The sequence below is a fragment of the Melanerpes formicivorus genome, unplaced genomic scaffold, assembly GCF_026170545.1.
Source record: "Melanerpes formicivorus ecotype bairdi unplaced genomic scaffold, bMelFor1.0.p_v2 SCAF_103, whole genome shotgun sequence".
Classification (NCBI taxonomy): domain Eukaryota; kingdom Metazoa; phylum Chordata; class Aves; order Piciformes; family Picidae; genus Melanerpes; species Melanerpes formicivorus.
The window spans coordinates 1,369,436-1,390,421 of record NW_027142455.1 but is presented as its reverse complement, the minus strand read 5'-3'; positions in this window follow the sequence as shown (position 1 = coordinate 1,390,421).

The window sequence follows — 20,986 nt, the reverse complement described above, 5'->3', positions numbered from 1 at the left end:
GCCCCTGCAGCCTGTGGCTCCTGCTCCTGCAGCCTGTGGCTCCTGCTCCTGCAGCCTGTGGCTCCTGCTCCTGCTCCTGCAGCCTGTGGCTCCTGCTCCTGCCCCTGCAGCCTGTGGCTCCTGCTCCTGCTCCTGCAGCCTGTGGCTCCTGCTCCTGCTCCTGCAGCCTGTGGCTCCTGCTCCTGCAGCCTGTGGCTCCTGCTCCTGCAGCCTGTGGCTCCTGCTCCTGCAGCCTGTGGCTCCTGCCCCTGCAGCCTGTGGCTCCTGCTCCTGCAGCCTGTGGCTCCTGCTCCTGCAGCCTGTGGCTCCTGCTCCTGCAGCCTGTGGCTCCTGCTCCTGCCCCTGCAGCCTGTGGCTCCTGCTCCTGCAGCCTGTGGCTCCTGCTCCTGCAGCCTGTGGCTCCTGCCCCTGCAGCCTGTGGCTCCTGCTCCTGCTCCTGCAGCCTGTGGCTCCTGCTCCTGCCCCTGCAGCCTGTGGCTCCTGCTCCTGCCCCTGCAGCCTGTGGCTCCTGCTCCTGCCCCTGCAGCCTGTGGCTCCTGCTCCTGCAGCCTGTGGCTCCTGCTCCTGCAGCCTGTGGCTCCTGCTCCTGCCCCTGCAGCCTGTGGCTCCTGCCCCTGCAGCCTGTGGCTCCTGCTCCTGCAGCCTGTGGCTCCTGCCCCTGCAGCCTGTGGCTCCTGCTCCTGCTCCTGCAGCCTGTGGCTCCTGCCCCTGCCCCTGCAGCCTGTGGCTCCTGCCCCTGCAGCCTGTGGCTCCTGCTCCTGCTCCTGCAGCCTGTGGCTCCTGCCCCTGCCCCTGCAGCCTGTGGCTCCTGCTCCTGCAGCCTGTGGCTCCTGCTCCTGCAGCCTGTGGCTCCTGCTCCTGCAGCCTGTGGCTCCTGCTCCTGCAGCCTGTGGCTCCTGCTCCTGCAGCCTGTGGCTCCTGCTCCTGCAGCCTGTGGCTCCTGCTCCTGCAGCCTGTGGCTCCTGCTCCTGCAGCCTGTGGCTCCTGCTCCTGCAGCCTGTGGCTCCTGCCCCTGCAGCCTGTGGCTCCTGCTCCTGCAGCCTGTGGCTCCTGCTCCTGCAGCCTGTGGCTCCTGCTCCTGCAGCCTGTGGCTCCTGCCCCTGCAGCCTGTGGCTCCTGCTCCTGCCCCTGCAGCCTGTGGCTCCTGCTCCTGCTCCTGCAGCCTGTGGCTCCTGCCCCTGCAGCCTGTGGCTCCTGCTCCTGCCCCTGCAGCCTGTGGCTCCTGCTCCTGCCCCTGCAGCCTGTGGCTCCTGCTCCTGCAGCCTGTGGCTCCTGCTCCTGCCCCTGCAGCCTGTGGCTCCTGCTCCTGCAGCCTGTGGCTCCTGCTCCTGCTCCTGCAGCCTGTGGCTCCTGCCCCTGCAGCCTGTGGCTCCTGCTCCTGCCCCTGCAGCCTGTGGCTCCTGCTCCTGCTCCTGCAGCCTGTGGCTCCTGCTCCTGCCCCTGCAGCCTGTGGCTCCTGCCCCTGCAGCCTGTGGCTCCTGCTCCTGCAGCCTGTGGCTCCTGCTCCTGCCCCTGCAGCTTGTGGCTCCTGCTCCTGCAGCCTGTGGCTCCTGCTCCTGCTCCTGCAGCCTGTGGCTCCTGCCCCTGCAGCCTGTGGCTCCTGCTCCTGCTCCTGCAGCCTGTGGCTCCTGCTCCTGCCCCTGCAGCCTGTGGCTCCTGCTCCTGCTCCTGCAGCCTGTGGCTCCTGCTCCTGCTCCTGCAGCCTGTGGCTCCTGCTCCTGCAGCCTGTGGCTCCTGCTCCTGCAGCCTGTGGCTCCTGCTCCTGCTCCTGCAGCCTGTGGCTCCTGCTCCTGCAGCCTGTGGCTCCTGCTCCTGCAGCCTGTGGCTCCTGCCCCTGCAGCCTGTGGCTCCTGCTCCTGCAGCCTGTGGCTCCTGCTCCTGCAGCCTGTGGCTCCTGCTCCTGCCCCTGCAGCCTGTGGCTCCTGCTCCTGCAGCCTGTGGCTCCTGCTCCTGCAGCCTGTGGCTCCTGCCCCTGCAGCCTGTGGCTCCTGCTCCTGCCCCTGCAGCCTGTGGCTCCTGCTCCTGCTCCTGCAGCCTGTGGCTCCTGCTCCTGCAGCCTGTGGCTCCTGCTCCTGCAGCCTGTGGCTCCTGCTCCTGCCCCTGCAGCCTGTGGCTCCTGCTCCTGCAGCCTGTGGCTCCTGCTCCTGCAGCCTGTGGCTCCTGCCCCTGCAGCCTGTGGCTCCTGCTCCTGCTCCTGCAGCCTGTGGCTCCTGCCCCTGCAGCCTGTGGCTCCTGCTCCTGCAGCCTGTGGCTCCTGCTCCTGCTCCTGCAGCCTGTGGCTCCTGCCCCTGCAGCCTGTGGCTCCTGCTCCTGCTCCTGCAGCCTGTGGCTCCTGCTCCTGCAGCCTGTGGCTCCTGCCCCTGCAGCCTGTGGCTCCTGCTCCTGCCCCTGCAGCCTGTGGCTCCTGCTCCTGCAGCCTGTGGCTCCTGCCCCTGCAGCCTGTGGCTCCTGCTCCTGCAGCCTGTGGCTCCTGCTCCTGCTCCTGCAGCCTGTGGCTCCTGCTCCTGCCCCTGCAGCCTGTGGCTCCTGCCCCTGCAGCCTGTGGCTCCTGCTCCTGCTCCTGCAGCCTGTGGCTCCTGCCCCTGCAGCCTGTGGCTCCTGCTCCTGCTCCTGCAGCCTGTGGCTCCTGCTCCTGCAGCCTGTGGCTCCTGCCCCTGCAGCCTGTGGCTCCTGCTCCTGCAGCCTGTGGCTCCTGCTCCTGCAGCCTGTGGCTCCTGCCCCTGCAGCCTGTGGCTCCTGCTCCTGCAGCCTGTGGCTCCTGCTCCTGCAGCCTGTGGCTCCTGCCCCTGCAGCCTGTGGCTCCTGCTCCTGCAGCCTGTGGCTCCTGCTCCTGCTCCTGCAGCCTGTGGCTCCTGCTCCTGCCCCTGCAGCCTGTGGCTCCTGCCCCTGCAGCCTGTGGCTCCTGCTCCTGCTCCTGCAGCCTGTGGCTCCTGCCCCTGCAGCCTGTGGCTCCTGCTCCTGCTCCTGCAGCCTGTGGCTCCTGCTCCTGCAGCCTGTGGCTCCTGCCCCTGCAGCCTGTGGCTCCTGCTCCTGCAGCCTGTGGCTCCTGCTCCTGCAGCCTGTGGCTCCTGCCCCTGCAGCCTGTGGCTCCTGCTCCTGCAGCCTGTGGCTCCTGCTCCTGCTCCTGCAGCCTGTGGCTCCTGCCCCTGCAGCCTGTGGCTCCTGCTCCTGCTCCTGCAGCCTGTGGCTCCTGCTCCTGCAGCCTGTGGCTCCTGCTCCTGCTCCTGCAGCCTGTGGCTCCTGCCCCTGCAGCCTGTGGCTCCTGCTCCTGCAGCCTGTGGCTCCTGCTCCTGCTCCTGCAGCCTGTGGCTCCTGCTCCTGCTCCTGCAGCCTGTGGCTCCTGCTCCTGCCCCTGCAGCCTGTGGCTCCTGCTCCTGCAGCCTGTGGCTCCTGCTCCTGCTCCTGCAGCCTGTGGCTCCTGCTCCTGCAGCCTGTGGCTCCTGCTCCTGCTCCTGCAGCCTGTGGCTCCTGCTCCTGCAGCCTGTGGCTCCTGCTCCTGCTCCTGCAGCCTGTGGCTCCTGCCCCTGCAGCCTGTGGCTCCTGCTCCTGCCCCTGCAGCCTGTGGCTCCTGCTCCTGCCCCTGCAGCCTGTGGCTCCTGCTCCTGCTCCTGCAGCCTGTGGCTCCTGCTCCTGCCCCTGCAGCCTGTGGCTCCTGCCCCTGCAGCCTGTGGCTCCTGCTCCTGCAGCCTGTGGCTCCTGCTCCTGCCCCTGCAGCCTGTGGCTCCTGCTCCTGCTCCTGCAGCCTGTGGCTCCTGCCCCTTCAGCCTGTGGCTCCTGCTCCTGCTCCTGCAGCCTGTGGCTCCTGCTCCTGCTCCTGCAGCCTGTGGCTCCTGCCCCTTCAGCCTGTGGCTCCTGCTCCTGCCCCTGCAGCCTGTGGCTCCTGCTCCTGCCCCTGCAGCCTGTGGCTCCTGCTCCTGCTCCTGCAGCCTGTGGCTCCTGCCCCTTCAGCCTGTGGCTCCTGCTCCTGCCCCTGCAGCCTGTGGCTCCTGCTCCTGCAGCCTGTGGCTCCTGCTCCTGCCCCTGCAGCCTGTGGCTCCTGCTCCTGCAGCCTGTGGCTCCTGCTCCTGCAGCCTGTGGCTCCTGCCCCTGCAGCCTGTGGCTCCTGCTCCTGCAGCCTGTGGCTCCTGCTCCTGCCCCTGCAGCCTGTGGCTCCTGCTCCTGCCCCTGCAGCCTGTGGCTCCTGCTCCTGCCCCTGCAGCCTGTGGCTCCTGCTCCTGCCCCTGCAGCCTGTGGCTCCTGCTCCTGCAGCCTGTGGCTCCTGCTCCTGCTCCTGCAGCCTGTGGCTCCTGCTCCTGCAGCCTGTGGCTCCTGCTCCTGCTCCTGCAGCCTGTGGCTCCTGCCCCTGCCCCTGCAGCCTGTGGCTCCTGCTCCTGCTCCTGCAGCCTGTGGCTCCTGCTCCTGCAGCCTGTGGCTCCTGCTCCTGCTCCTGCAGCCTGTGGCTCCTGCTCCTGCCCCTGCAGCCTGTGGCTCCTGCTCCTGCTCCTGCAGCCTGTGGCTCCTGCTCCTGCTCCTGCAGCCTGTGGCTCCTGCTCCTGCTCCTGCAGCCTGTGGCTCCTGCTCCTGCTCCTGCAGCCTGAGGCTCCTGCTCCTGCAGCCTGTGGCTCCTGCTCCTGCTCCTGCAGCCTGTGGCTCCTGCTCCTGCCCCTGCAGCCTGTGGCTCCTGCTCCTGCAGCCTGTGGCTCCTGCCCCTGCAGCCTGTGGCTCCTGCTCCTGCCCCTGCAGCCTGTGGCTCCTGCTCCTGCAGCCTGTGGCTCCTGCCCCTGCAGCCTGTGGCTCCTGCTCCTGCTCCTGCAGCCTGTGGCTCCTGCTCCTGCAGCCTGTGGCTCCTGCCCCTGCAGCCTGTGGCTCCTGCTCCTGCAGCCTGTGGCTCCTGCTCCTGCAGCCTGTGGCTCCTGCCCCTGCAGCCTGTGGCTCCTGCTCCTGCAGCCTGTGGCTCCTGCTCCTGCTCCTGCAGCCTGTGGCTCCTGCCCCTGCAGCCTGTGGCTCCTGCTCCTGCTCCTGCAGCCTGTGGCTCCTGCTCCTGCCCCTGCAGCCTGTGGCTCCTGCCCCTGCAGCCTGTGGCTCCTGCTCCTGCTCCTGCAGCCTGTGGCTCCTGCTCCTGCCCCTGCAGCCTGTGGCTCCTGCTCCTGCAGCCTGTGGCTCCTGCCCCTGCTCCTGCAGCCTGTGGCTCCTGCTCCTGCAGCCTGTGGCTCCTGCCCCTGCTCCTGCAGCCTGTGGCTCCTGCCCCTGCTCCTGCAGCCTGTGGCTCCTGCCCCTGCCCCTGCAGCCTGTGGCTCCTGCTCCTGCAGCCTGTGGCTCCTGCTCCTGCAGCCTGTGGCTCCTGCTCCTGCAGCCTGTGGCTCCTGCTCCTGCAGCCTGTGGCTCCTGCTCCTGCTCCTGCAGCCTGTGGCTCCTGCTCCTGCAGCCTGTGGCTCCTGCTCCTGCTCCTGCAGCCTGTGGCTCCTGCTCCTGCAGCCTGTGGCTCCTGCTCCTGCCCCTGCAGCCTGTGGCTCCTGCTCCTGCAGCCTGTGGCTCCTGCTCCTGCTCCTGCAGCCTGTGGCTCCTGCTCCTGCAGCCTGTGGCTCCTGCTCCTGCAGCCTGTGGCTCCTGCTCCTGCTCCTGCAGCCTGTGGCTCCTGCCCCTGCAGCCTGTGGCTCCTGCTCCTGCTCCTGCAGCCTGTGGCTCCTGCCCCTGCAGCCTGTGGCTCCTGCTCCTGCTCCTGCAGCCTGTGGCTCCTGCCCCTGCAGCCTGTGGCTCCTGCTCCTGCCCCTGCAGCCTGTGGCTCCTGCTCCTGCTCCTGCAGGCTGTGGCTCCTGCTCCTGCAGCCTGTGGCTCCTGCTCCTGCTCCTGCAGCCTGTGGCTCCTGCTCCTGCAGCCTGTGGCTCCTGCTCCTGCCCCTGCAGCCTGTGGCTCCTGCTCCTGCCCCTGCAGCCTGTGGCTCCTGCTCCTGCTCCTGCAGCCTGTGGCTCCTGCCCCTGCAGCCTGTGGCTCCTGCTCCTGCAGCCTGTGGCTCCTGCTCCTGCAGCCTGTGGCTCCTGCCCCTGCAGCCTGAGGCTCCTGCTCCTGCTCCTGCAGCCTGTGGCTCCTCCTCCTGTAGCCTGTGGCTCCTGCTCCTGCCCCTGCAGCCTGTGGCTCCTGCCCCTGCAGCCTGTGCCTCCTGCCCCTGCAGCCTGTGGCTCCTGCCCCTGCAGCCTGTGGCTCCTGCTCCTGCAGCCTGTGGCTCCTGCTCCTGCTCCTGCAGCCTGTGGCTCCTGCCCCTGCAGCCTGTGCCTCCTGCCCCTGCAGCCTGTGGCTCCTGCTCCTGCAGCCTGTGGCTCCTGCTCCTGCTTCTGCAGCCTGTGGCTCCTGCTCCTGCCCCTGCAGCCTGTGGCTCCTCCTCCTGTAGCCTGTGGCTCCTGCTCCTGCCCCTGCAGCCTGTGGCTCCTGCCCCTGCAGCCTGTGCCTCCTGCCCCTGCAGCCTGTGGCTCCTGCTCCTGCAGCCTGTGGCTCCTGCTCCTGCTCCTGCAGCCTGTGGCTCCTGCTCCTGCAGCCTGTGGCTCCTGCTCCTGCCCCTGCAGCCTGTGGCTCCTGCTCCTGCCCCTGCAGCCTGTGGCTCCTGCTCCTGCAGCCTGTGGCTCCTGCTCCTGCAGCCTGTGGCTCCTGCTCCTGCTCCTGCAGCCTGTGGCTCCTGCTCCTGCCCCTGCAGCCTGTGGCTCCTGCTCCTGCAGCCTGTGGCTCCTGCTCCTGCAGCCTGTGGCTCCTGCTCCTGCAGCCTGTGGCTCCTGCTCCTGCAGCCTGTGGCTCCTGACCCTGCAGCCTGTGGCTCCTGCTCCTGCAGCCTGTGGCTCCTGCTCCTGCAGCCTGTGGCTCCTGCTCCTGCAGCCTGTGGCTCCTGCTCCTGCTCCTGCAGCCTGTGGCTCCTGACCCTGCAGCCTGTGGCTCCTGCCCCTGCAGCCTGTGGCTCCTGCTCCTGCAGCCTGTGGCTCCTGCCCCTGCAGCCTGTGGCTCCTGCCCCTGCAGCCTGTGGCTCCTGCCCCTGCAGCCTGTGGCTCCTGCTCCTGCCCCTGCAGCCTGTGCCTCCTGCCCCTGCAGCCTGTGGCTCCTGCTCCTGCAGCCTGTGGCTCCTGCCCCTGCTCCTGCAGCCTGTGGGTCGTGCTCCTTCTCCTGCAGCCTGTGGCTCCTGCTCCTGCAGCCTGTGGCTTCTGCTCCTGCCCCTGCAGCCTGTGGCTCCTGCTCCTGCAGCCTGTGGCTCCTGCTCCTGCTCCTGCAGCCTGTGGCTCCTGCTCCTGCAGCCTGTGGCTCCTGCTCCTGCCCCTGCAGCCTGTGGCTCCTGCTCCTGCCCCTGCAGCCTGTGGCTCCTGCTCCTGCTCCTGCAGCCTGTGGCTCCTGCTCCTGCAGCCTGTGGCTCCAGCTCCTGCCCCTGCAGCCTGTGGCTCCTGCTCCTGCCCCTGCAGCCTGTGGCTCCTGCTCCTGCTCCTGCAGCCTGTGGCTCCTGCTCCTGCTCCTGCAGCCTGTGGCTCCTGCTCCTGCTCCTGCAGCCTGTGGATCCTGCTCCTGCAGCCTGTGGCTCCTGCTCCTGCCCCTGCAGCCTGTGGCTCCTGCACCTGCAGCCTGTGGCTCCTGCTCCTGCAGCCTGTGGCTCCTGCTCCTGCAGCCTGTGGCTCCTGCTCCTGCTCCTGCAGCCTGTGGCTCCTGCTCCTGCTCCTGCAGCCTGTGGCTCATTGCTCCTGCAGCCTGTGGCTCCTGCTCCTGCCCCTGCAGCCTGTGGCTCCTGCTCCTGCAGCCTGTGGCTCCTGCTCCTGCCCCTGCAGCCTGTGCCTCCTGCTCCTGCTCCTGCAGCCTGTGGCTCCTGCTCCTGCAGCCTGTGGCTCCTGCTCCTTCTCCTGCAGCCTGTGGCTCCTGCCCCTGCAGCCTGTGGCTCCTGCTCCTGCTCCTGCAGCCTGTGGCTCCTGCCCCTGCAGCCTGTGGCTCCTGCCCCTGCAGCCTGTGGCTCCTGCTCCTGCAGCCTGTGGCTCCTGCTCCTGCAGCCTGTGGCTCCTGCTCCTGCTCCTGCAGCCTGTGGCTCCTGCTCCTGCAGCCTGTGGCTCCTGCTCCTGCAGCCTGTGGCTCCTGCTCCTGCTCCTGCAGCCTGTGGCTCCTGCTCCTGCTCCTGCAGCCTGTGGCTCATTGCTCCTGCAGCCTGTGGCTCCTGCTCCTGCCCCTGCAGCCTGTGGCTCCTGCCCCTGCAGCCTGTGGCTCCTGCCCCTGCAGCCTGTGGCTCCTGCTCCTGCTCCTGCAGCCTGTGGCTCATTGCTCCTGCAGCCTGTGGCTCCTGCTCCTGCAGCCTGTGGCTCCTGCTCCTGCTCCTGCAGCCTGTGGCTCCTGCTCCTGCTCCTGCAGCCTGTGGCTCCTGCTCCTGCTCCTGCAGCCTGTGGCTCATTGCTCCTGCAGCCTGTGGCTCCTGCTCCTGCAGCCTGTGGCTTCTGCTCCTGCTCCTGCAGCCTGTGGCTCCTGCTCCTGCAGCCTGTGGCTTCTGCTCCTGCTCCTGCAGCCTGTGGCTCCTGCCCCTGCAGCCTGTGGCTCCTGCTCCTGCAGCCTGTGGCTCCTGCTCCTGCTCCTGCAGCCTGTGGCTCCTGCTCCTGCTCCTGCAGCCTGTGGCTCATTGCTCCTGCAGCCTGTGGCTCCTGCTCCTGCCCCTGCAGCCTGTGGCTCCTGCTCCTGCAGCCTGTGGCTCCTGCTCCTGCTCCTGCAGCCTGTGGCTCCTGCTCCTGCAGCCTGTGGCTCCTGCTCCTGCCCCTGCAGCCTGTGGCTCCTGCCCCTGCAGCCTGTGGCTCCTGCTCCTGCTCCTGCAGCCTGTGGCTCCTGCCCCTGCAGCCTGTGGCTCCTGCTCCTGCAGCCTGTGGCTCCTGCCCCTGCAGCCTGTGGCTCCTGCCCCTGCAGCCTGTGGCTCCTGCTCCTGCAGCCTGTGGCTCCTGTTCCTGCCCCTGCAGCCTGTGGCTCCTGCTCCTGCTCCTGCAGGCTGTGGCTCCTGCTCCTGCAGCCTGTGGCTCCTGCTCCTGCTCCTGCAGCCTGTGGCTCCTGCTCCTGCAGCCTGTGGCTCCTGCTCCTGCCCCTGCAGCCTGTGGCTCCTGCTCCTGCTCCTGCAGCCTGTGGCTCCTGCCCCTGCAGCCTGTGGCTCCTGCTCCTGCAGCCTGTGGCTCCTGCTCCTGCAGCCTGTGGCTCCTGCCCCTGCAGCCTGAGGCTCCTGCTCCTGCTCCTGCAGCCTGTGGCTCCTGCTCCTGCTCCTGCAGCCTGTGGCTCCTCCTCCTGTAGCCTGTGGCTCCTGCTCCTGCCCCTGCAGCCTGTGGCTCCTGCCCCTGCAGCCTGTGCCTCCTGCCCCTGCAGCCTGTGGCTCCTGCCCCTGCAGCCTGTGGCTCCTGCTCCTGCAGCCTGTGGCTCCTGCTCCTGCTCCTGCAGCCTGTGGCTCCTGCTCCTGCCCCTGCAGCCTGTGCCTCCTGCCCCTGCAGCCTGTGGCTCCTGCTCCTGCAGCCTGTGGCTCCTGCTCCTGCTTCTGCAGCCTGTGGCTCCTGCTCCTGCCCCTGCAGCCTGTGGCTCCTCCTCCTGTAGCCTGTGGCTCCTGCTCCTGCCCCTGCAGCCTGTGGCTCCTGCCCCTGCAGCCTGTGCCTCCTGCCCCTGCAGCCTGTGGCTCCTGCTCCTGCAGCCTGTGGCTCCTGCTCCTGCTCCTGCAGCCTGTGGCTCCTGCTCCTGCTCCTGCAGCCTGTGGCTCCTGCTCCTGCAGCCTGTGGCTCCTGCTCCTGCCCCTGCAGCCTGTGGCTCCTGCTCCTGCCCCTGCAGCCTGTGGCTCCTGCTCCTGCAGCCTGTGGCTCCTGCTCCTGCAGCCTGTGGCTCCTGCTCCTGCTCCTGCAGCCTGTGGCTCCTGCCCCTGAGCCTGTGGCTCCTGCCCCAGCAGCCTGTGGCTCCTGCTCCTGCTCCTGCAGCCTGTGGCTCCTGCTCCTGCAGCCTGTGGCTCCTGCTCCTGCTCCTGCAGCCTGTGGCTCCTGCTCCTGCCCCTGCAGCCTGTGGCTCCTGCTCCTGCAGCCTGTGGCTCCTGCTCCTGCCCCTGCAGCCTGTGGCTCCTGCTCCTGCAGCCTGTGGCTCCGGCTCCTGCAGCCTGTGGCTCCTGCTCCTGCTCCTGCAGCCTGTGGCTCCTGCTCCTGCTCCTGCAGCCTGTGGCTCCTGCTCCTGCTCCTGCAGCCTGTGGCTCCTGACCCTGCAGCCTGTGGCTCCTGCTCCTGCAGCCTGTGGCTCCTGCTCCTGCAGCCTGTGGCTCCTGCTCCTGCAGCCTGTGGCTCCTGCTCCTGCTCCTGCAGCCTGTGGCTCCTGCCCCTGCAGCCTGTGGCTCCTGCCCCTGCAGCCTGTGGCTCCTGCCCCTGCAGCCTGTGGCTCCTGCCCCTGCAGCCTGTGGCTCCTGCTCCTGCAGCCTGTGGCTCCTGCTCCTGCCCCTGCAGCCTGTGGCTCCTGCTCCTGCTCCTGCAGCCTGTGGCTCCTGCCCCTGCAGCCTGTGGCTCCTGCCCCTGCATCCTGTGGCTCCTGCTCCTGCAGCCTGTGGCTCCTGCTCCTGCTCCTGCAGCCTGTGGCTCCTGCTCCTGCTCCTGCAGCCTGTGGCTCCTGCTCCTGCAGCCTGTGGCTCCTGCTCCTGCTCCTGCAGCCTGTGGCTCCTGCTCCTGCTCCTGCAGCCTGTGGCTCCTGCTCCTGCCCCTGCAGCCTGTGGCTCCTGCTCCTGCCCCTGCAGCCTGTGGCTCCTGCTCCTGCAGCCTGTGGCTCCTGCTCCTGCTCCTGCAGCCTGTGGCTCCTGCCCCTGCAGCCTGTGGCTCCTGCTCCTGCAGCCTGTGGCTCCTGCTCCTGCTCCTGCAGCCTGTGGCTCCTGCTCCTGCAGCCTGTGGCTCCTGCCCCTGCAGCCTGTGGCTCCTGCTCCTGCTCCTGCAGCCTGTGGCTCCTGCCCCTGCAGCCTGTGGCTCCTGCTCCTGCTCCTGCAGCCTGTGGCTCCTGCTCCTGCTCCTGCAGCCTGTGGCTCCTGCTCCTGCTCCTGCAGCCTGTGGCTCCTGCTCCTGCCCCTGCAGCCTGTGGCTCCTGCCCCTGCAGCCTGTGGCTCCTGCTCCTGCCCCTGCAGCCTGTGGCTCCTGCTCCTGCAGCCTGTGGCTCCTGCTCCTGCCCCTGCAGCCTGTGGCTCCTGCCCCTGCATCCTGTGGCTCCTGCCCCTGCAGCCTGTGGCTCCTGCTCCTGCAGCCTGTGGCTCCTGCTCCTGCTCCTGCAGCCTGTGGCTCCTGCTCCTGCAGCCTGTGGCTCCTGCCCCTGCAGCCTGTGGCTCCTGCTCCTGCTCCTGCAGCCTGTGGCTCCTGCTCCTGCTCCTGCAGCCTGTGGCTCCTGCTCCTGCTCCTGCTACCTGTGGCTCCTGCCCCTGCAGCCTGTGGCTCCTGCTCCTGCTCCTGCAGCCTGTGGCTCCTGCTCCTGCAGCCTGTGGCTCCTGCTCCTGCTCCTGCAGCCTGTGGCTCCTGCTCCTGCCCCTGCAGCCTGTGGCTCCTGCTCCTGCAGCCTGTGGCTCCTGCTCCTGCAGCCTGTGGCTCCTGCTCCTGCTCCTGCAGCCTGTGGCTCCTGCCCCTGCAGCCTGTGGCTCCTGCCCCTGCAGCCTGTGGCTCCTGCCCCTGCAGCCTGTGGCTCCTGCCCCTGCAGCCTGTGGCTCCTGCTCCTGCAGCCTGTGGCTCCTGCTCCTGCCCCTGCAGCCTGTGGCTCCTGCTCCTGCTCCTGCAGCCTGTGGCTCCTGCCCCTGCAGCCTGTGGCTCCTGCCCCTGCATCCTGTGGCTCCTGCTCCTGCAGCCTGTGGCTCCTGCTCCTGCTCCTGCAGCCTGTGGCTCCTGCTCCTGCTCCTGCAGCCTGTGGCTCCTGCTCCTGCAGCCTGTGGCTCCTGCTCCTGCTCCTGCAGCCTGTGGCTCCTGCTCCTGCTCCTGCAGCCTGTGGCTCCTGCTCCTGCCCCTGCAGCCTGTGGCTCCTGCTCCTGCCCCTGCAGCCTGTGGCTCCTGCTCCTGCAGCCTGTGGCTCCTGCTCCTGCTCCTGCAGCCTGTGGCTCCTGCCCCTGCAGCCTGTGGCTCCTGCTCCTGCAGCCTGTGGCTCCTGCTCCTGCTCCTGCAGCCTGTGGCTCCTGCTCCTGCAGCCTGTGGCTCCTGCCCCTGCAGCCTGTGGCTCCTGCTCCTGCTCCTGCAGCCTGTGGCTCCTGCCCCTGCAGCCTGTGGCTCCTGCTCCTGCTCCTGCAGCCTGTGGCTCCTGCTCCTGCTCCTGCAGCCTGTGGCTCCTGCTCCTGCTCCTGCAGCCTGTGGCTCCTGCTCCTGCCCCTGCAGCCTGTGGCTCCTGCCCCTGCAGCCTGTGGCTCCTGCTCCTGCCCCTGCAGCCTGTGGCTCCTGCTCCTGCAGCCTGTGGCTCCTGCTCCTGCCCCTGCAGCCTGTGGCTCCTGCCCCTGCATCCTGTGGCTCCTGCCCCTGCAGCCTGTGGCTCCTGCTCCTGCAGCCTGTGGCTCCTGCTCCTGCTCCTGCAGCCTGTGGCTCCTGCTCCTGCAGCCTGTGGCTCCTGCCCCTGCAGCCTGTGGCTCCTGCTCCTGCTCCTGCAGCCTGTGGCTCCTGCTCCTGCTCCTGCAGCCTGTGGCTCCTGCTCCTGCTCCTGCTACCTGTGGCTCCTGCCCCTGCAGCCTGTGGCTCCTGCTCCTGCTCCTGCAGCCTGTGGCTCCTGCTCCTGCAGCCTGTGGCTCCTGCTCCTGCTCCTGCAGCCTGTGGCTCCTGCTCCTGCCCCTGCAGCCTGTGGCTCCTGCTCCTGCAGCCTGTGGCTCCTGCTCCTGCTCCTGCAGGCTGTGGCTCCTGCTCCTGCTCCTGCTACCTGTGGCTCCTGCTCCTGCAGCCTGTGGCTCCTGCTCCTGCTCCTGCAGCCTGTGGCTCCTGCTCCTGCTCCTGCTACCTGTGGCTCCTGCCCCTGCAGCCTGTGGCTCCTGCTCCTGCTCCTGCAGCCTGTGGCTCCTGCTCCTGCAGCCTGTGGCTCCTGCTCCTGCTCCTGCAGCCTGTGGCTCCTGCTCCTGCCCCTGCAGCCTGTGGCTCCTGCTCCTGCAGCCTGTGGCTCCTGCTCCTGCAGCCTGTGGCTCCTGCCCCTGCAGCCTGTGGCTCCTGCTCCTGCTCCTGCAGGCTGTGGCTCCTGCTCCTGCAGCCTGTGGCTCCTGCTCCTGCTCCTGCAGCCTGTGGCTCCTGCTCCTGCCCCTGCAGCCTGTGGCTCCTGCTCCTGCTCCTGCAGCCTGTGGCTCCTGCCCCTGCAGCCTGTGGCTCCTGCTCCTGCAGCCTGTGGCTCCTGCTCCTGCAGCCTGTGGCTCCTGCCCCTGCAGCCTGAGGCTCCTGCTCCTGCTCCTGCAGCCTGTGGCTCCTGCTCCTGCTCCTGCAGCCTGTGGCTCCTCCTCCTGTAGCCTGTGGCTCCTGCTCCTGCCCCTGCAGCCTGTGGCTCCTGCTCCTGCAGCCTGTGGCTCCTGCTCCTGCAGCCTGTGGCTCCTGCTCCTGCAGCCTGTGGCTCCTGCTCCTGCCCCTGCAGCCTGTGGCTCCTGCTCCTGCAGCCTGTGGCTCCTGCTCCTGCCCCTGCAGCCTGTGGCTCCTGCTCCTGCTCCTGCAGCCTGTGGCTCCTGCTCCTGCAGCCTGTGGCTCCTGCTCCTGCTCCTGCAGCCTGTGGCTCCTGCTCCTGCCCCTGCAGCCTGTGGCTCCTGCTCCTGCAGCCTGTGGCTCCTGCTCCTGCAGCCTGTGGCTCCTGCTCCTGCAGCCTGTGGCTCCTGCTCCTGCTCCTGCAGCCTGTGGCTCCTGCTCCTGCAGCCTGTGGCTCCTGCTCCTGCAGCCTGTGGCTCCTGCTCCTGCTCCTGCAGCCTGTGGCTCCTGCTCCTGCAGCCTGTGGCTCCTGCTCCTGCTCCTACAGCCTGTGGCTCCTGCTCCTGATCCTGCAGCCTGTGGCTCCTGCTCCTGCAGCCTGTGGCTCCTGCTCCTGCAGCCTGTGGCTCCTGCTCCTGCAGCCTGTGGCTCCTGCTCCTGCTCCTGCAGCCTGTGGCTCCTGCTCCTGCTCCTGCAGCCTGTGGCTCCTGCTCCTGCTCCTGCAGCCTGTGGCTCCTGCTCCTGCAGCCTGTGGCTCCTGCTCCTGCTCCTGCAGCCTGTGGCTCCTGCTCCTGCAGCCTGTGGCTCCTGCTCCTGCCCCTGCAGCCTGTGGCTCCTGCTCCTGCCCCTGCAGCCTGTGGCTCCTGCTCCTGCTCCTGCAGCCTGTGGCTCCTGCCCCTGCTCCTGCAGCCTGTGGCTCCTGCTCCTGCAGCCTGTGGCTCCTGCTCCTGCAGCCTGTGGCTCCTGCTCCTGCAGCCTGTGGCTCCTGCTCCTGCAGCCTGTGGCTCCTGCTCCTGCAGCCTGTGGCTCCTGCTCCTGCTCCTGCAGCCTGTGGCTCCTGCTCCTGCTCCTGCAGCCTGTGGCTCCTGCTCCTGCTCCTGCAGCCTGTGGCTCCTGCTCCTGCAGCCTGTGGCTCCTGCTCCTGCTCCTGCAGCCTGTGGCTCCTGCTCCTGCAGCCTGTGGCTCCTGCTCCTGCAGCCTGTGGCTCCTGCTCCTGCTCCTACAGCCTGTGGCTCCTGCTCCTGATCCTGCAGCCTGTGGCTCCTGCTCCTGCTCCTGCAGCCTGTGGCTCCTGCTCCTGCAGCCTGTGGCTCCTGCTCCTGCTCCTGCAGCCTGTGGCTCCTGCTCCTGCCCCTGCAGCCTGTGGCTCCTGCTCCTGCTCCTGCAGCCTGTGGCTCCTGCTCCTGCAGCCTGTGGCTCCTGCTCCTGCAGCCTGTGGCTCCTGCTCCTGCTCCTGCAGCCTGTGGCTCCTGCCCCTGCAGCCTGTGGCTCCTGCTCCTGCTCCTGCAGCCTGTGGCTCCTGCTCCTGCTCCTGCAGCCTGTGGCTCCTGCTCCTGCAGCCTGTGGCTCCTGCTCCTGCTCCTGCAGCCTGTGGCTCCTGACCCTGCAGCCTGTGGCTCCTGCTCCTGCAGCCTGTGGCTCCTGCTCCTGCAGCCTGTGGCTCCTGCTCCTGCAGCCTGTGGCTCCTGCTCCTGCTCCTGCAGCCTGTGGCTCCTGACCCTGCAGCCTGTGGCTCCTGCCCCTGCAGCCTGTGGCTCCTGCTCCTGCAGCCTGTGGCTCCTGCCCCTGCAGCCTGTGGCTCCTGCCCCTGCAGCCTGTGGCTCCTGCCCCTGCAGCCTGTGGCTCCTGCTCCTGCCCCTGCAGCCTGTGGCTCCTGCCCCTGCAGCCTGTGGCTCCTGCTCCTGCAGCCTGTGGCTCCTGCCCCTGCAGCCTGTGGCTCCTGCTCCTGCAGCCTGTGGCTCCTGCTCCTGCCCCTGCAGCCTGTGGCTCCTGCTCCTGCCCCTGCAGCCTGTGGCTCCTGCTCCTGCAGCCTGTGGCTCCTGCCCCTGCAGCCTGTGGCTCCTGCTCCTGCAGCCTGTGGCTCCTGCTCCTGCCCCTGCAGCCTGTGGCTCCTGCCCCTGCTCCTGCAGCCTGTGGCTCCTGCTCCTGCTCCTGCAGCCTGTGGCTCCTGCTCCTGCCCCTGCAGCCTGTGGCTCCTGCTCCTGCTCCTGCAGCCTGTGGCTCCTGCCCCTGCAGCCTGTGGCTCCTGCCCCTGCATCCTGTGGCTCCTGCTCCTGCAGCCTGTGGCTCCTGCTCCTGCTCCTGCAGCCTGTGGCTCCTGCTCCTGCTCCTGCAGCCTGTGGCTCCTGCTCCTGCAGCCTGTGGCTCCTGCTCCTGCTCCTGCAGCCTGTGGCTCCTGCTCCTGCCCCTGCAGCCTGTGGCTCCTGCTCCTGCAGCCTGTGGCTCCTGCTCCTGCTCCTGCAGCCTGTGGCTCCTGCTCCTGCTCCTGCAGCCTGTGGCTCCTGCTCCTGCCCCTGCAGCCTGTGGCTCCTGCTCCTGCTCCTGCAGCCTGTGGCTCCTGCTCCTGCAGCCTGTGGCTCCTGCTCCTGCTCCTGCAGCCTGTGGCTCCTGCTCCTGCTCCTGCAGCCTGTGGCTCCTGCTCCTGCCCCTGCAGCCTGTGGCTCCTGCTCCTGCCCCTGCAGCCTGTGGCTCCTGCTCCTGCAGCCTGTGGCTCCTGCCCCTGCAGCCTGTGGCTCCTGCTCCTGCAGCCTGTGGCTCCTGCTCCTGCTCCTGCAGCCTGTGGCTCCTGCTCCTGCCCCTGCAGCCTGTGGCTCCTGCTCCTGCTCCTGCAGCCTGTGGCTCCTGCTCCTGCCCCTGCAGCCTGTGGCTCCTGCTCCTGCCCCTGCAGCCTGTGGCTCCTGCTCCTGCTCCTGCAGCCTGTGGCTCCTGCCCCTGCAGCCTGTGGCTCCTGCTCCTGCAGCCTGTGGCTCCTGCTCCTGCTCCTGCAGCCTGTGGCTCCTGCCCCTGCAGCCTGTGGCTCCTGCTCCTGCCCCTGCAGCCTGTGGCTCCTGCTCCTGCAGCCTGTGGCTCCTGCTCCTGCCCCTGCAGCCTGTGGCTCCTGCCCCTGCATCCTGTGGCTCCTGCCCCTGCAGCCTGTGGCTCCTGCTCCTGCAGCCTGTGGCTCCTGCTCCTGCTCCTGCAGCCTGTGGCTCCTGCTCCTGCTCCTGCAGCCTGTGGCTCCTGCTCCTGCTCCTGCAGCCTGTGGCTCCTGCTCCTGCTCCTGCTACCTGTGGCTCCTGCCCCTGCAGCCTGTGGCTCCTGCTCCTGCTCCTGCAGCCTGTGGCTCCTGCTCCTGCAGCCTGTGGCTCCTGCTCCTGCTCCTGCAGCCTGTGGCTCCTGCTCCTGCCCCTGCAGCCTGTGGCTCCTGCTCCTGCAGCCTGTGGCTCCTGCTCCTGCTCCTGCAGCCTGTGGCTCCTGCTCCTGCAGCCTGTGGCTCCTGCTCCTGCAGCCTGTGGCTCCTGCTCCTGCTCCTGCAGCCTGTGGCTCCTGCTCCTGCTCCTGCAGCCTGTGGCTCCTGCTCCTGCAGCCTGTGGCTCCTGCTCCTGCTCCTGCAGCCTGTGGCTCCTGCCCCTGCAGCCTGTGGCTCCTGCTCCTGCTCCTGCAGCCTGTGGCTCCTGCCCCTGCAGCCTGTGGCTCCTGCTCCTGCTCCTGCAGCCTGTGGCTCCTGCCCCTGCAGCCTGTGGCTCCTGCTCCTGCCCCTGCAGCCTGTGGCTCCTGCTCCTGCTCCTGCAGGCTGTGGCTCCTGCTCCTGCAGCCTGTGGCTCCTGCTCCTGCTCCTGCAGCCTGTGGCTCCTGCTCCTGCAGCCTGTGGCTCCTGCTCCTGCTCCTGCAGCCTGTGGCTCCTGCTCCTGCCCCTGCAGCCTGTGGCTCCTGCTCCTGCCCCTGCAGCCTGTGGCTCCTGCTCCTGCTCCTGCAGCCTGTGGCTCCTGCCCCTGCAGCCTGTGGCTCCTGCTCCTGCAGCCTGTGGCTCCTGCTCCTGCAGCCTGTGGCTCCTGCCCCTGCAGCCTGAGGCTCCTGCTCCTGCTCCTGCAGCCTGTGGCTCCTGCTCCTGCTCCTGCAGCCTGTGGCTCCTCCTCCTGTAGCCTGTGGCTCCTGCTCCTGCCCCTGCAGCCTGTGGCTCCTGCCCCTGCAGCCTGTGCCTCCTGCCCCTGCAGCCTGTGGCTCCTGCCCCTGCAGCCTGTGGCTCCTGCTCCTGCAGCCTGTGGCTCCTGCTCCTGCTCCTGCAGCCTGTGGCTCCTGCCCCTGCAGCCTGTGCCTCCTGCCCCTGCAGCCTGTGCCTCCTGCCCCTGCAGCCTGTGGCTCCTGCCCCTGCAGCCTGTGGCTCCTGCTCCTGCAGCCTGTGGCTCCTGCTCCTGCAGCCTGTGGCTCCTGCTCCTGCAGCCTGTGGCTCCTGCTCCTGCCCCTGCAGCCTGTGGCTCCTCCTCCTGTAGCCTGTGGCTCCTGCTCCTGCCCCTGCAGCCTGTGGCTCCTGCCCCTGCAGCCTGTGGCTCCTGCCCCTGCAGCCTGTGCCTCCTGCCCCTGCAGCCTGTGGCTCCTGCTCCTGCAGCCTGTGGCTCCTGCTCCTGCTCCTGCAGCCTGTGGCTCCTGCTCCTGCTCCTGCAGCCTGTGGCTCCTGCTCCTGCAGCCTGTGGCTCCTGCTCCTGCCCCTGCAGCCTGTGGCTCCTGCTCCTGCCCCTGCAGCCTGTGGCTCCTGCTCCTGCCCCTGCAGCCTGTGGCTCCTGCTCCTGCAGCCTGTGGCTCCTGCCCCTGCAGCCTGTGGCTCCTGCTCCTGCAGCCTGTGGCTCCTGCTCCTGCTCCTGCAGCCTGTGGCTCCTGCTCCTGCAGCCTGTGGCTCCTGCTCCTGCTCCTGCAGCCTGTGGCTCCTGCTCCTGCTCCTGCAGCCTGTGGCTCCTGCTCCTGCAGCCTGTGGCTCCTGCTCCTGCTCCTGCAGCCTGTGGCTCCTGCTCCTGCAGCCTGTGGCTCCTGCTCCTGCTCCTGCAGCCTGTGGCTCCTGCTCCTGCCCCTGCAGCCTGTGGCTCCTGCTCCTGCTCCTGCAGCCTGTGGCTCCTGCTCCTGCAGCCTGTGGCTCCTGCTCCTGCTCCTGCAGCCTGTGGCTCCTGCTCCTGCCCCTGCAGCCTGTGGCTCCTGCTCCTGCAGCCTGTGGCTCCTGCTCCTGCAGCCTGTGGCTCCTGCTCCTGCAGCCTGTGGCTCCTGCTCCTGCTCCTGCAGCCTGTGGCTCCTGCCCCTGCAGCCTGTGGCTCCTGCTCCTGCTCCTGCAGCCTGTGGCTCCTGCTCCTGCAGCCTGTGGCTCCTGCCCCTGCAGCCTGTGGCTCCTGCTCCTGCAGCCTGTGGCTCCTGCCCCTGCAGCCTGTGGCTCCTGCCCCTGCAGCCTGTGGCTCCTGCTCCTGCAGCCTGTGGCTCCTGCTCCTGCTCCTGCAGCCTGTGGCTCCTGCTCCTGCAGCCTGTGGCTCCTGCTCCTGCTCCTGCAGCCTGTGGCTCCTGCCCCTGCAGCCTGTGGCTCCTGCTCCTGCTCCTGCAGCCTGTGGCTCCTGCTCCTGCAGCCTGTGGCTCCTGCTCCTGCTCCTGCAGCCTGTGGCTCCTGCCCCTGCAGCCTGTGGCTCCTGCTCCTGCCCCTGCAGCCTGTGGCTCCTGCTCCTGCAGCCTGTGGCTCCTGCCCCTGCAGCCTGTGGCTCCTGCTCCTGCTCCTGCAGCCTGTGGCTCCTGCTCCTGCAGCCTGTGGCTCCTGCTCCTGCTCCTGCAGCCTGTGGCTCCTGCCCCTGCAGCCTGTGGCTCCTGCTCCTGCAGCCTGTGGCTCCTGCCCCTGAGCCTGTGGCTCCTGCTCCTGCCCCTGCAGCCTGTGGCTCCTGCCCCTGCCCCTGCAGCCTGTGGCTCCTGCTCCTGCCCCTGCAGCCTGTGGCTCCTGCTCCTGCTCCTGCAGCCTGTGGCTCCTGCTCCTGCCCCTGCAGCCTGTGGCTCCTGCTCCTGCCCCTGCAGCCTGTGGCTCCTGCTCCTGCCCCTGCAGCCTGTGGCTCCTGCTCCTGCAGCCTGTGGCTCCTGCCCCTGCAGCCTGTGGCTCCTGCTCCTGCAGCCTGTGGCTCCTGCTCCTGCAGCCTGTGGCTCCTGCTCCTGCCCCTGCAGCCTGTGGCTCCTGCTCCTGCAGCCTGGGGCTCCTGCTCCTGCTCCTGCAGCCTGTGGCTCCTGCCCCTGCAGCCTGTGGCTCCTGCCCCTGCAGCCTGTGGCTCCTGCTCCTGCAGCCTGTGGCTCCTGCTCCTGCTCCTGCAGCCTGTGGCTCCTGCCCCTGCAGCCTGTGGCTCCTGCCCCTGCAGCCTGTGGCTCCTGCTCCTGCAGCCTGTGGCTCCTGCTCCTGCCCCTGCAGCCTGTGGCTCCTGCTCCTGCAGCCTGTGGCTCCTGCTCCTGCAGCCTGTGGCTCCTGCTCCTGCAGCCTGTGGCTCCTGCTCCTGCTCCTGCAGCCTGTGGCTCCTGCTCCTGCTCCTGCAGCCTGTGGCTCCTGCTCCTGCAGCCTGTGGCTCCTGCTCCTGCAGCCTGTGGCTCCTGCTCCTGCCCCTGCAGCCTGTGGCTTCTGCCCCTGCAGCCTGTGGCTCCTGCCCCTGCAGCCTGTGGCTCCTGCTCCTGCTCCTGCAGCCTGTGGCTCCTACTCCTGCTCCTGCAGCCTGTGGCTCCTCCTCCTGCAGCCTGTGGCTCCTGCTCCTGCCCCTGCAGCCTGTGGCTCCTGCTCCTGCAGCCTGTGGTTCCTGCCCCTGCAGCCTGTGGCTCCTGCTCCTGCCCCTGCAGCCTGTGGCTCCTGCTCCTGCAGCCTGTGGCTCCTGCTCCTGCAGCCTGTGGCTCCTGCTCCTGCTCCTGCAGCCTGTGGCTCCTGCTCCTGCCCCTGCAGCCTGTGGCTCCTGCCCCTGAGCCTGTGGCTTCTGCCCCTGCAGCCTGTGGCTCCTGCTCCTGCTCCTGCAGCCTGTGGCTCCTGCTCCTGCAGCCTGTGGCTCCTGCTCCTGCTCCTGCAGCCTGTGGCTCCTGCTCCTGCTCCTGCAGCCTGTGGCTCCTGCTCCTGCAGCCTGTGGCTCCTGCTCCTGCAGCCTGTGGCTCCTGCCCCTGCAGCCTGTGGCTCCTGCTCCTGCAGCCTGTGGCTCCTGCCCCTGCAGCCTGTGGCTCCTGCTCCTGCAGCCTGTGGCTCCTGCTCCTGCAGCCTGTGGCTCCTGCTCCTGCAGCCTGTGGCTCCTGCCCCTGCAGCCTGTGGCTCCTGCTCCTGCAGCCTGTGGCTCCTGCTCCTGCCCCTGCAGCCTGTGGCTCCTGCCCTTGCAGCCTGTGGCTCCTGCTCCTGCAGCCTGTGGCTCCTGCCCCTGCAGCCTGTGGCTCCTACTCCTGCCCCTGCAGCCTGTGGCTCCTGCTCCTGCAGCCTGTGGCTCCTGCTCCTGCTCCTGCAGCCTGTGGCTCCTGCTCCTGCCCCTGCAGCCTGTGGCTCCTGCTCCTGCAGCCTGTGGCTCCTGCTCCTGCAGCCTGTGGCTCCTGCTCCTGCTCCTGCAGCCTGTGGCTCCTGCTCCTGCCCCTGCAGCCTGTGGCTCCTGCTCCTGCAGCCTGTGGCTCCTGCTCCTGCTCCTGCAGCC